Raw genomic sequence first — 14,507 nt, 5'->3', positions numbered from 1 at the left:
TCTTTCTAAAGAATGTTGATTTAAAATTGAAGGAGGAGTTAAGAAGGTGCTTGGGGAGAAGCATTTCACAAATGAGATTAATTATCACATATGTCAGTAAGCAGAGTTCAGTTTATCAGAATAAAACAAAGCAGAATGTACACAAACGATGATAAAAGGTAGAAAGGTACAATAAAATTAAATAGCAATATTAGCAAGATCACGGACTTTCTCTGCTTTTAAAATGTCTTCTTGAATGTGGCAGCTTTACAAGCTGAAGTGAAATTAATCTTTAAACAACCAGTTCCACTGTTACCAGAAGACCAATGCCTCAGGACCATAATAGGACATCTCTTCATATCCAAAGCATAACTTAAACATATACTTCCCCATACTTCCCCAGCATTCAGCATTTGCTTGAATTTTCTGCTCTTTCCTTTTTTTTTTTTTTTTTTGTCAACAATATTCAACAAGGACTTTTTCTTGTCCTGCTCTGCATTCTCCCATAGATCTGCCTGCTCTGGCAAACAAAGAGAACACTGTGTGAGATAGCGTTATTTAGCATTATTAAAGGCTGCTAATTAGTTTGTCCATTATTGCACAGATTTAGGCAGTGTTTTGCACGTTGCACCTACCTATAGTTTCCAGCTGTGGTCATCTGTGTGGTGTTATGTCCCCTGCAGTTCCACAGCTGGCATTTTGCTGGAGCTTATGAATGCTTAACTATACTTGAGACTCCTCTCTCTTTGCCCATACTCTTTGCTTTGGACATATGAACCAGAGATCCCTGGTAGTGTTACTCCTGTGGCTACAGACAGCCTGAAACTACAAGAAATATGAACTGTCCAGTTATTCCAAATTAGATACTCGAGTTTTCCTGCCTTTATTCCAAGGTCATGCAGTCCCACCAGCATTAAGCCTTACAAGTAGTAGAGGTATTAAATAGGATTAAAATTGGATTAAATGTACCTCACTGAAATCTCATGTGGTTGAATCTTTTTTTTTCTTTAAAGGTCAAAATATACTATGCAAAGTATTTTTCATACATTATTATGTGTGCTAGAAGGAAGAAGAAGGTAACTACTCTCAGAAAAAGGTTTTGAGCTCTGCCATCCGATACTTTAAAGGACTTGAATTTCAACCTGGATTTCTTGGATGACACAGAGGAAAATCTTCCTCAGCTTTGCTTTTTTTTTTTTTTTTTTTTTTTTTTTTTTTTTTTATTTAATTACTCGCATAGAAGTTAATCATCAGCTACTGAATCATCAGTCTTAGGTCAATGGTTTTCTCCAGCTGTAGAAAACCTGTAGTTGTATATTTTGCAAAGGCAAGAAGGGTTGGATGTGGAGGAAGATAGATGACAATAAAGTGAATCAGTATTGTTTTAGAGCTTATAGGCTGTTGCTGCTGCTTCAAGAGTTCACACTATTGAACTCTGACATTTCAGCTCTGGAATTTGCTAAAGAAGAATACTGGGCCACTACAGAGCTAATCAATTAATAGTTAATCTCCCTGACTTTCTGACACATTGTACTAAAGTCTTTTAAACTTCTTGTTTAATTTCAGACGTGGAAAGGAGCCTAAATTATGATCAGCTGTATGAACATGTTAGTCCTTCAAATTCTAAAGAAAAGTTGCATCTCAGGCCAGCCAAGTATAAGTCCTTACACTTATGTGCACTAATCTCTTCAGTGTATTTTTCTCTTAAGCATGAAGTGGTTTTATAAACATAAATCCATTACCTATAAAGTACCACTATACTAAATCTATTCCATGTGTCTATGGTAGAATTGTGGCTTTACTCATAGAAACAATGCAAATACAATTTTGTCTCAAGTATATAGACATACATCCTGTTGCCTAATTTAATTATCTTTATCCATACTCAGGTTTACACACTGTTCACACAGAAAGGAATTTTTATTAAGCTATGCTGTTACAACATGCACACATTTATGTGATACTTACAAATATAAAAATTAGTGAGCTAAATCCCAAGCTATTCCAAATCCTAGAATCAGAGAAGAAATAGTTGTTTGAGGAGGTTCCTGTGTTTTATTTTTTAATCTATGGGGTATCAAAGGAAAGTTGTTTACATGTCAGGGTAAGCTGAACAGTCTCAAAACCTGAGAAAACATGTCACTGCTATGAGCTCTTTACTATTGTGGGGATCAGAACAGATTATAACAAAAGTTGTTGGAATCTGCTTTGGGTTTTGCAAATGCCTATGGGTACAGGAACAGGAATACCTTTACTGAATCTTTCTGCCCAATGTAAACGATTGGAAAGACAGATCTTTGGAATCAACCAACTATATATTATTATATATATATAATTATATTTGTATACGATTATAGATATAAAAATATATAGAGTGGTTAAGTTACAGACCTCATAGTGTCCTGTCTCCAACAAAGGCCAAAAAGAATATGCCTCAGGAAGGTGATGAGAACAGGGAAAATAAGAAGCCATCCTTTCCTATCTTCCTGCAGTTTACTTCTCAGAGACTCAGAAACTGTGCATTTAATACCAATGATAGATTTAAGTTCTCTGAATTTCTTTAATTCCTCCTTGAATCTATTGTTAACTGTTAGCATGCACAGTGTTGTGGGGTGGGCTCTGCATACCAACTATGCAGTATGAAGGTGTACCTCCTTTTGCTCGTTTTGGAACAATTATCTGCTAATTTCACTTACTGCTCAATTTTCTTTAATTTCCTTTGTAGGGGAGAGTTGCAGACTCTGCTTGTAGTTATTCTTGGGAAAAAAAAAAGGGAGAACATGCAGTATAAGTCATCATCAGCTGTCTCTCCAATGCTATTTAAAAACATGCCTATGTGTGGTCAAAATAAAAGCAGACACGACAGAAGGAAAATACACACCATGGAAGTGCAATGCTGAGTTGCCAGACAGTTTTAAATATGTTGTTCTGTGAGTTCATATGCCTATGGTCTCCAGAGGGAAAGTGTGTGTGTGAATGGGGCTTTGCTCTTTCCAGTTTCCTCCTGACCTTTCCTGTGGATTTTCAGTAGCAGAAATTCGGTCTGTTTATGATGAAGCAGAAGTTTGAGCAAAAGACCTGTGCATGAGCAGTCCTGGGGGCAGGGAACCAGTTAAGGAAATCACAAGCATCTGCACTTGTGAACTGTGGAAAGTAAGCAGAGAGTAAAGTATGAAAAACTGAGAAAATATCCTGGCCCTTCTGGACTTACGGGTTTCAACTTGTTTTATGTTAAGTGAATCAGAACACAAAACTCAAGATGTAATTCCTTTCAGGCTTTAAAGCAGATCTGATAAGGGACGACCATTAATGACTTAAATAAGAGTAATATATCCAGGTTCTGTTTATGACATGGGCAACCGCAATGCAGAGCCTGACAGAGAAAATCTACTTGAGATTACATTGTCTGTTTTTCTTTTCATCTCTCTTCTAGACCGTCTATCTATTCACTTCATCATCACCATTGATAAATCATCATTGCTGAGCAAATACAAAATGTTGATTAATATGCATATATATTTTCGTCTTAGCCTATTGTGCTGTAAACTAGTAGAGCTCACAGTGTGGATGTGAAGTGACACAAAACAGTTGGGTGTAGTGGACAGAGGGAGAGCACAGGAAAACGAGGGAGTCGTACTAAGCAATGTGAGAGTAGTTTTTGTGGCACAGATCCTTGTAGATCCTTGTTAAACAGCCTTAGTCTAGAGATTTCCTTACACTGCAGTGTGATTTTAACAAGCACTGTCACCAAAAGGATCAATTCTCCCTCTCTTCTCACTCCCCATTACTTATTCTATGTCCTCACACCACCTCCTACCATGGGCCAGCACAAGTGTTTCCATCTGTATGATAAATTGGGTCGAGGAGCTGGACTTAGAGTAAGCATTTTTTATTCAGAAATATTGTCCTTTGGTTAAGCTCCTTGATTAAGGTCAGCCTGGAGTTGCCCCAGCACTTATGTTGGCATAACAAATGTCATGGTGCGGGAGCAGAGGGCAGGAGTGTTTCTGCAAGAATGTGGATGAAACATCCTGACCTCACTCACTAAGTGGTTAGCAAAAATGTTGCATCAAATAAATTGCAACAATATAGGAATGAACCTGTTAAACTGAATAGAAGTCAATTTTAACCCTTTTGAAACAAACAAACAAACAAAATCTGTATTTGTCTCTCTGTCTCCATAGGATCAACATCTTTGGTTAACCAGATTTGGTGTGGAGAGACAAAACACAAAACCTTATCTGTAATTTATATTTTGAAAGTCAATGTCTCTTTAAGAATCTTAGAGTTTCCACCAGGGGAGTACCAAGATCAAGTTGGTTATATATCATAGCAGATTGCTTTGTTTGTATTCAGTTTTAGCATTGGTACAAGTATCCATCCTCTATTTTAAGTGATTTTATTTATAACCAGTGGGACACAGCACTAAGGCAAATACTAAGTGGTAGCATAACATTCCAGAGATCTGCACAAGAAGTGTTTTTTGCTTTTATTTGAACCTCCAAAAGAACTGTAATAGAATAACAAGGGATATCTTGTTGATGTCTGCTACATCATTATTAATATGATAATGTTTTGTTTATAGAGGCATGTTTGTTGTGGGCAGCCAGCTGTGTTTGCATTATAGCCATTTTAGTGATTCTGCAAGTTCTAGCTGGACAATGCTGAAGCTTCACTTAAAAAAAAAAAAAAGCAAAAACAAAAAAAGCACACCAATATGACCCACTAGCAAAAGTGATTTTAGTGCAGAAGTCTACAATTCATCAAGAATAATATTATGATAGTAATAACAAAAGAATATTAATAGGAAAAAATGTCATTAGAAGAGTCTGGGGAATGTCAGTGTTGGACTTGATATGAACTAGATAAACCTGTTCAGTAGTCTCAAACCTAGGTAAACAAATGGATCCTAAATTACCATTTCAGGCAATGTCAGACCTCGAATTTTTAGATTGCTAGCTTATTATTACAGAGAAGCTTGCTTGAGGCAGCAATCCATCTAGCAATTGTGAATCTAGAATAGTCTTCCGTGATAGCAGCTACTGATAGTCTACTCAGAATGAGGTGAGTAATGAAAGCTGATAACTCACCACAGATAGAAGAGCAGACAGCTTGCAAAACCTATATACTGTACACTATCAGTAGCTTTGTAAAAGGCACAATTTAAACTGGACAGCAAGCTCTTGACCAGAAGATCGAATTTCCCAAAGTTCCCAAATAGTTTTCAGTGCTTACAGAGGGAACCTTAGAAACAACCATCAACCGCAGTGACAAAGTCAGACACTGCCTGGCTAACCAAGGAGTAAACAAGACACAGGACATTTAATTTTGCAAAGTATACATACTTAGATAGGCCTATAAAAATTGTTTAAGGCTCAACTCCAAAGGCATATAAATGCCTCCAGAATAACAGAATTACTTATTTATTCTGTAGATAGCTATGCGTAAGGCTGTAGGAATAGATACACAATTTACATAGCCCTTGAGATATGCTCATAGTGAGGTATAAAAAGTATGGCAATATAGTCAGTGATATACCTTAGGTGTTTCATAGAAGAAACACAAATTAGTTAGCAATGCAGCCAGTTATGAAATTTACTTTAAATTCTTTTTATATATTTAATTTGCTTTCAACCATTTTTTTCCCAGTCATGTAGTTAAAATCCTAGCTTTAATATGAATAATTAAGACTTTTTGATTGCTGTTTTACTGTTGTCTAAAATTGCTGAAACCGATAAATTTTGGACTGTCTACCACCAGAGAAGTAAACAATGTGAGAAAATTATGTGGTGAGGCCTCTAAAGACATTTCCAGAAAAACATACAGAACTTGGAGCTGTGAAATTGTTTTGAGAAGCTGAGTATGTTAAAGTTGGAGACTGATGTTACCAAGTGCCAGGCTTAGTAAGGAGTTCCCTCTGGTGGGCACATACCCTCTGCAAGAAACAGGAAAAAATGCACTTTCTGGCTTTAAGCATCCTCAGAGTATTGCAGTGAAACTGGACAATTACACTTTAATTAAAGTGTATTTCAAAGGGTGGATGCATTCATCATTTTCTTACAGTTGAGAAAAAATGTTTTAGCAGATATGCGTAAATACAGATCAAGTTTTGTAGACAGATGCTATTCTGAGCAAGAACATCAAGTACAGTTCAGGTTTTCAGTGGTGACGCTAAAATTAGACTTCAAAGCTTATGTTTAATGTCCAGGCTTATTGTTAAAAGCTTTCAGCAGCCAGCATGAAATTACATATGTACTCAGGTACAACAGGATCTTCAGTCCTACAAAAAGCAGTTCCATGGTAGTCTTCTGAAGCTTAAAATTACACTAATCCTCAAATAAAAGGAAGATAAAAATAATAAGCTCTCTTTTGGCACACTACCCTAAGCAGCCTCAACTCATTTCTTAGTGTCATCTGTCCTGCCTTACCATCTTACAGTGTTTAATCTGCTGTTTTCTTTGCCTTGCAAGTATATGGTATTGTGTAAGTATTGTATATGATGTGTTCTAGGCTGGTAAAGCACTTGCTGTGCTCCTTTTCTTAGGAAGGAATTAACATCCCCTTTCTTCATTTGAAAGGTACCAGCAAACAGAGTCTAACCTTGTATTTGTTGTTCCTGACAAATCTCCTTTATGCAGACTCAATCACGGTTTTCCAGATTGCCTTTCCTCCTTGGACCATTTTTCTGCAGCAACTGTTTTCTTAATCATTTCCCTAAAGTTTTCTATTTGCTTGTAATTTCCTTTTCAGTGGTAGGCATCTTCTTTATCAATAATAAGCCACCATTCTTATTTCTGGAGTGAAAGAGCCAGTGAGAAGCAGGGATAACAACAAATGAAATAAGGAGCCTGGGAAATGGCTGTTTGCTCTGTGTTGTGTGCTTTCTCTCCATCAAACATTGAATAGCCACTGAACTATTTTTTCAGGGGAGAGAGGAAAATCTTCTGCTATTCCCTGAAGGAAACATTAGTCCGACCATTACCCTTCCAATTTCGCATCAACAGATTTGAACTTTTCACCAAGCCGTGGACAAGGAAATACTTTCTAAAATCAAATTATTATTAACCACTTCTATACAAAAGCATTTGCATGACATACTAAAGAAGCTTGGAGAAAACACTTCTCAACAGTACATAAACAAAAAGCTGTAACTATCCATGTCTCAGAAGTGCCTCGAGGGCAGTCCCAGTGGACACATCAATTTCTACCATAACATTCCCAAAGATTACATACTTCATGCTTGGTGTTAGATGTGCTTCTGAGGAAAAAAAAAAAAAACAAAACACACAAACCAACACGCCCCCTGCCATAACCCCATCCCCCCAACAAAACAAAACAAACAAACAAAAAAAAACCCACACCATGTTTGTCCAAGATTTATGCAAGTAGAAATACTCATATTTGCAGAACCCTTTCAAGTGCTGCAAAAAATGAAGTACTTAAGGGATGTTCATTGTGGGCTTTTCTCACTTCTGCTGCAGTCTCTGTCTTTGGTTATTTGGAAAATATTCTGTAAATGTCCACCTGTATTTTTGGCTTGTTATTTACAGAGTTCTTCAGCTATAGCCCAAAAACATTTTAGCACCAACTTCAAAGGTTTATGGAGGTAATTCAAATCTTTATACCAATGTGGATGTCATTAAGAGATGTTTCTCATTATCTTTAAGCAGATTGAAGAATAATCAAATATTCAATTAGAAAACAGTGGCAAAAGAATCTATCTTGCTGCATGTCAAAGGTAATTATTTCTGATGCTGTGTGGGTGATGGCTCCACAGGCTGTCTCTGCTGCTCTGTGCTGAGCTCCAACCTGGAGATGAGAAGAACCAATACCCTGACCTGGCATTCAGGCCTGTGAAATGGGGCTACATCAGATTTAGCAACTGTGTGATGATGGAGAATTGCAGAAGATGCGTGGCTACTGAATAACATGTTCTGAGGGGTTTGTCTTCCCTCATAAAACAAGTATGTCCCTGTTAATGACTTGCAGGGCAAGTGGACAACATGGCTAGGAGAGACATGGAATCTGGACATCTTATCCAATTCCTCTTCACCAAGCAAGGTCAGCTGTCCCATAGCCGTTCCTAACAGGGCTTTATCTTAGCTATTCAATCTCTCTGGTGACTGAAAATCCAAGATTTGTACAGATATTTGTTTCCAGCCAGTATCTGCCTTTACATTTGAAATTTTAATGTAATCTTCCTTTCTACAGCCTATCACTACCTGTTCTGTAGCATGGCATAGCAATACAGGTTCGGACCACATCTGTCTCAGCATACATCCTATCTCTGGACTAAGTATATATTATTTAATATTATTTATATAAAATCTAAATATAATTTTATATGTGTATTACAAATTGCATATTATATATTGTTATATACCAGATATGTTTATATTTACATATTTTATATATACATATAAGGAAAAGGTAAGGGAAAGTAGAAGAGTAGAATATACAAGTAATTCTCTCTTCTCTAAATAACTTATCAACAAGTTTTAAGGTTTTCAGAGGTGCAGGGTGCTTACCAATAAAGCTTACTAAATAGAGACAAATTATTCCCCTCTTACACCATAATTTGAACACTATTTAAATTCCTTCAGTCTTCTCAAGATCAAACAAAACCTGCTCATACTTTATTTTACATCTTCCAGACTCTTGATTGGTTCTGTTGTTACCTACTAGACTAATTCCAGTTGTTCTGTATTGTTTTTTTATTTTAGACAACTTCTTGTCAGGCCCATTCAAAGTTCTGACATTGCTTTCCTCCTGTTTATGATTCCTCCCAAACTAAGTTCCTGTGAAAATCTAAAACATGGTGTTTTTATTCTATCATCCAGAAAATTTATTGAAAATACTAAATAGTACCACATCTAAGTCAGATTTTCTGAGCAACTTGTCTTTATAACCTTGGATTGATAACTACAATTTTCCAGAGTTGAGCTTCCTCTTCAAGGTTTCATTCAGCTTCTTTCTTTAGTTTGTATTTAGAATGTTATGTGTCACAGCAATGAAAGTCTAAAGACCTGCAGCATATACAAGGCTCCTGCCTGGTTCAAGATGATTTATTCTTCAGTGTTTGCAGCTGAGGGTCTAATTTGGTGCTACTAGTACCTGATCTTGTAGCTAATTACTAATTAGTGGAAATTCACCAACACTTTTTGAAAATTAAATTTGAAAATGATTGATTTCATTTACATCACTTTTTATCTTTGTTGTTGGACTCCATGATCCTTATGGGTACCTTCCAACTCGGGATATTCTATGAATCTATGATTTTTTAAAATGAAGTCTGTGGCTCTTTCAGGTTTTCTGGAAGCTCACCCAGAGAGGTGATTCAGAGATGATTACTATGTTTTTGACATTGTTTCTGCTTGTTGAAGCTATTCTCATGCTTAGTAATTGGCCAATTTTCATAATTCTTGAATTTAGGACATCGAGTAACTTGTAATTAAGCCAGTGTGGCCATATACTAAACTTCTTTCATTCCCTTTGCTCTGGGAGTATTTATGACTTTAATATTTTTACTTAGGATGCTGTTGGCAGTCGCTACCCTCTTTTTTTCCTTAGCCATGCTTCCAGCCTGTAGATTTGCATTACACATTTATTTCCTCTTCATGAGAACTATGGTCATTATGTCTGTTTGTGCATGAATTTACTTAAGTTAATGGCTTCAGTGTAATCTCTCTCACTAAAGCATGGTCATGAAGACAGAGGCATAATTGGATTTAGTGAGTTTATATGTTCTAATTTCCTAAGAAGCTGTATAATCTTACTCCAGAGGTAATAAAATTTTGAAGTTAAGCCAAAGCCTGAGTTAAAGTGAGTTAACAGAGTACTCTTACAAAATATGTAGTTAAGGTCTTTGAATTTTTGAATATAATAATGCCTTTTACATGATTAAATGAAAAAGAGAAGGGGGCTGTGCTGTCACCACCCATGCTCATTCAGACTTTTGCTGCTATTACAGACTCTTCTAAAATGCTTTCTACTTTGGATTATGATGCTGGAGATGCTCACAATTGTTTCCCACTTCTAGACTTTCCCAGCTCGACAGCTCTTCATAGGGAAAGTCAGTGTCCTTGAAAAGAGTTGAGGTTTGAAATAGGATCTTTCAACACAGTCCTTTCAGTTTGTAAATTTGACTCTCACTTCCTGAAAGCTGATTAAGGAAAGTCAGCAAAGGCAGGAGACTTATCTCTGTCCTCCAGAAGAGTCATTAATGCCCATATGATGTCTTGGATGTAAGTGCACCAGTGAGATAGCCGAAGATGCACATTTAAACACAAAATGGTTGCTAATCATTTTACTGCAAATATTGATGTGGAATTACTGTATGGTTTAGGAATGTGTCATTGAGTGGGGTTTTGTTCTGTGGCAGGTTTAATCCATGGAAGTAGCAGGAAATGAGATTAGCTTGATTTAGCTCAGCAAAATGAAATTTGAGAGTGTGTATGATTGTTTTGTATTTGTGTGTTGCAAGTAAACACTGTCAGGGGAAAATGCTACTTAATTTGAAAGACAATTCTGGTTTCCAAACAAAACCAAATAGATATAAATTGGCCATTATTACATTTAGACTGAAAATTAGATGAATGTTTCTAACTGCAAGAACAATCAAAGTCAGGATTAGTTTTTAGGTGGGATTAGTGAGAGAAAATAAAACCCCAGGAAAACAGCAATTTCCTTTAAGGCAGAACTTGATATATTTATGGGAATTTTTTGAGATGGTTTGTGTGCTTTGTGGTTTCTGTGCATGGACTTGACTCCATGATTCTTTGGTGGTCCACATTCCTACTAAATTATATACATTAAAGGAGGCCTTAATCTCATCTAATCAGCTAGGATACTTTTTGAATAATCGAAAAGTACAGGTATTCCGCATTAATATTTATGCTATCCTAAAATAAATACTAAAGGTAGACAGCAGAATTGTCTCTTCCTTATCTAGAGAGTAAATCAAAATCAATTTATAGAAAAATCCTACTGTTCCTATGGTAGACATAAGATGAGTTGAATATGACCCTGTATAATTCACGAAGTCAACTTTATCGTGCTTTAAGTTGAAAATACAGTGGAGACTGTGTGACTCTGCTCCATTGTGTTACATTTCTTATTTTATATGAATACTTCCTGTAATATGGTACCCAAAATGATGCAGGTATTCCAGGTTTGGTCTTGCTGGCTCTTAGAAATGAGTTAGTCCTTTAGACTACATTCCCACAAAAGTGCATTAACTATCTGTTTCAACCAACAGTTATTCAGTATATTGTAAAGGCTAATATTGCATGTTGCTTCATGAATTATGTGGTCAGAGTGTGTGCCAATAGGTGCTAACATAGGTATCTTCTTGATAAAAAATTGAATGAAAAGACCCTTGTAATGGTGAAATAAATTTAAGAATGTCAGAACTTAAGAATGTCACTGAACATCCTCTTCTGGAACAGCAAGTTCTTCTCCCTTCTTTTGGAGGCAACCAAATATCTTATACCTTTCTTAACAAACTCCTGAATTAATTTTTACTCTGTGTATCTAATTAAACAGAAAATAATAAAGTAGAATAATTTGCTTCCTCTGTTACAATTAAACATATTTAGAGTCTTGTGCTACAAGAACCAGTTTTAATTACAGAGCCTTAACTTTAATTAATTGCAATTGCAAATGGGTGAAACAGGAAATTCATTTCATACATATAAAATATATCAATGCAGGGAAAAGCTATTGAAAATGGATTACGCTGAAATTTTAGAGCTCTGCATCAGAGATGTGCTACAGCGAACAATACAAAAATATTCTATTTCAGTCTGTAATAAGTTCTGCTCCAGAAGATGAGCTACTGTCTAGGGAATGTATATATTTAATTTCCCGTTAAAGCAGTGATTTTCTTATAAATTCAGGCAAGGAAAGAGGAAATGTTACTGGACAAACAAGCTGATTTTAAGTGTTCTTTACTAGCAATGATTACTCTTTGTTTTGATAAATCATACTGAATGTGTTGCTGGAATAGAAACATAATCAGTTTCTATTATTTAAAAAATGAAAGTGTTTAATGAACTGTAGATTTTTGCCAGTTAACTGAAGTTCAGTTAGCATGTCAGTAAAAAAATTGACCAATCTTCTAACTCAAGAGGTTGTTTCGTTTGACTTTATAAGGATCAAAAGCTAGCAACATCATTTAGTACTGGATTATTTTTGCAAGGCAGGTGAAAATATGTATTTTGAATCAGTTATATAAGATGCGGTAATCTACGCTGAATATATCTCTATTTTTTGAAGGAATTTTTAAAATTATGATATTTTATTATGGGCTGGATTTATTGTCTATTCAAATAATGTCAGTGTAAATTATTTAAATAACATTTATCAGTAAATGAAGCTGCATAGATCAAGAAGAAGGAAGTAATTCAGGACTAAGTACCTAGATGCAGCTTGCCAGAATGCTGCTCAATAAGATGGCATATACATTTCAGACTTTTCTGCCATTGCAATTCAGTGGTTAGCTTATTCAAAATTGAAAAGCCAATGGGGAGGTAAAAAAGTGGGCAAACTTGTTTCCTAATGAATAAAAATTCCTCTGGTACTATGCACTCTGAGAGATGATAGAAAGCAGCTTCGCTATGACATCTGTCAGCTCCCTCTGTCCCCTGAATGCAAGGACTGATGTATATCTACATCGTTGAATGTAGATAATGTTGCTTGGCTTGTGCACTTTCGAGGTCTGGGCACAGTCTTTCCTGGTAGAAACTGAAGCCGAGAAAGCATTGAGTACCTATCTGACCTATGATGTCCTTTGTCACTAGATCTACCACCTATTGAACAGTGGGTCCACATGAATTCTTCAGCCCTCCTTGTGCTGCTATTTATTCTCAGAAGCTGTTTTTGCTGGTCTTCAATCATCCTTTGCTACTTTTAACTCTAGCTGAACTTTAACTTTCCTAATGCCCTCGCTGCATGTACATTTATTCTCTCAATGTTTCTGCCAAAAGATAGAATCAGAAGGATAAGGATAAGCAGAGGAGATGTATTATCATGACTTGAGCAGATGCAGTGAAGTTAGGCTATTTGTCTTAGGCTAACATAAACATAACTTATGTTATATGAATGATGATAACTGTCCTATACTCAGTACATCATCTACAAAGACATGAAGTTCGTGCTCTGAATCCTTTGTGTAATGGTGTCCATTTACCTTTATCAATTGTAAAAGCTGAAGTGTTTAAACTTATTAAAGTGATCTTAGTCTTTGAGAACACTTCCCTTGATATACAGGAGAGGCATCATGGCTTTTTGGATAGTAGATATTATCAGGAGGAGTATTCATGTACACATTTGCTGCACATATGGAAAGAACGGGAGAAAAATGGATGGAGTAAGGTTTGAGGGAGATACTGTGATACCAGTTGGAGCAAAACAACAAATATTTCTTAAAAGGGTGTGGTTTGGGCCTTTAGAATGAATTGATGTAAATTAATTTTTACATCAATTGATGTAAAATTGATGTAAATTAAGATTTATATCAGAGAATATGGGTCATCTGGCAATTTCTAATGTGATAGGTGTTGCAGTAATTTTTCTTAGAAGATGGTCATTACTTGTAGTAACTTATGCTGATATATATTTTCATTAAATAAAATCTCTCAAAATCTTTCCTTTGATAAACACAACAAATAGATTAAAGATAGTACACTATAGACACTTGTTACTTATTGTCTGCTCCTACTGCCTGTTGAGTCAGGCAAAACTCACACTGACAAAATAACTTAAAATGGTTTTTACAGAGTAAAGAAATAAAAAAGGGATTAAAAAGCTGCATGGTTTCCAGACTGATCAGGATATTAGAGAATTTTTACTTTAAATTTATTAATTGGGCTGGAAACTCAGACTTATGTAAGATATAACTAATGTGCTCTATAACGTGTCTTGTATTTCAATCACAGTTATATTAATTTGTAACAAATACTGAAAAGAAGTATGTTTAATTTCAATAATAAAACTTCCATTTTGTTATTGTGAGCACCTAGTTTCTCTGCTTAGATGGTTCTGTTCTACCACTTATGTCCTGCATTCAATTTAGCACACACATTTCCACTAAGACACTTGCAGGTAGGTCAAAAAAATGACTTCTGTTTAGTGAATTTCTGTTTTTAGCACCAATATTGTCAACAATGCCAGTTATGTTATCATCTTTTTAGTTTTCATGTTTTCTGTGAAACCTCTTCAAAGGTGGACTTTTCAACACATACAAATATATATGTATATTTGTAAGATATGTGGAAATATGGATGGATTTTTTTCAACAAGCAATTTACCTATAAGACATCAGCACATATATCCATGCTCTCATGTATGCTTTGAACCAACAGTAACTGAGACAGTCCTCAACAGAGATCTCAAGGAGTAGATCTATTCCATATCATGACATAGGCCCAAGAAAAGCTATAAACTTGCCATTGTCGTACATTATCAGTATTGTCTGCATATTGAACAATATTATAATTGTCAATTTTGAGTTACTCTTTATTTCATAC

At 35.7% G+C, this 14,507-nt stretch overlaps 1 protein-coding gene across 2 annotated transcripts in view; it reads left to right on the top strand.

Annotated features, from left to right (window-relative positions):
* Positions 1–14,507, top strand: part of TRPC6 (transient receptor potential cation channel subfamily C member 6) — a 96,802-nt gene that overhangs the window by 41,032 nt on the left and 41,263 nt on the right. The window lies entirely within an intron of this gene.

This window comes from Anas acuta, chromosome 1, assembly GCF_963932015.1.
Source record: "Anas acuta chromosome 1, bAnaAcu1.1, whole genome shotgun sequence".
Classification (NCBI taxonomy): domain Eukaryota; kingdom Metazoa; phylum Chordata; class Aves; order Anseriformes; family Anatidae; genus Anas; species Anas acuta.
The sequence above is the reverse complement of the archived record's forward strand: the minus strand, read 5'-3'. Positions and strand labels throughout refer to the sequence as shown.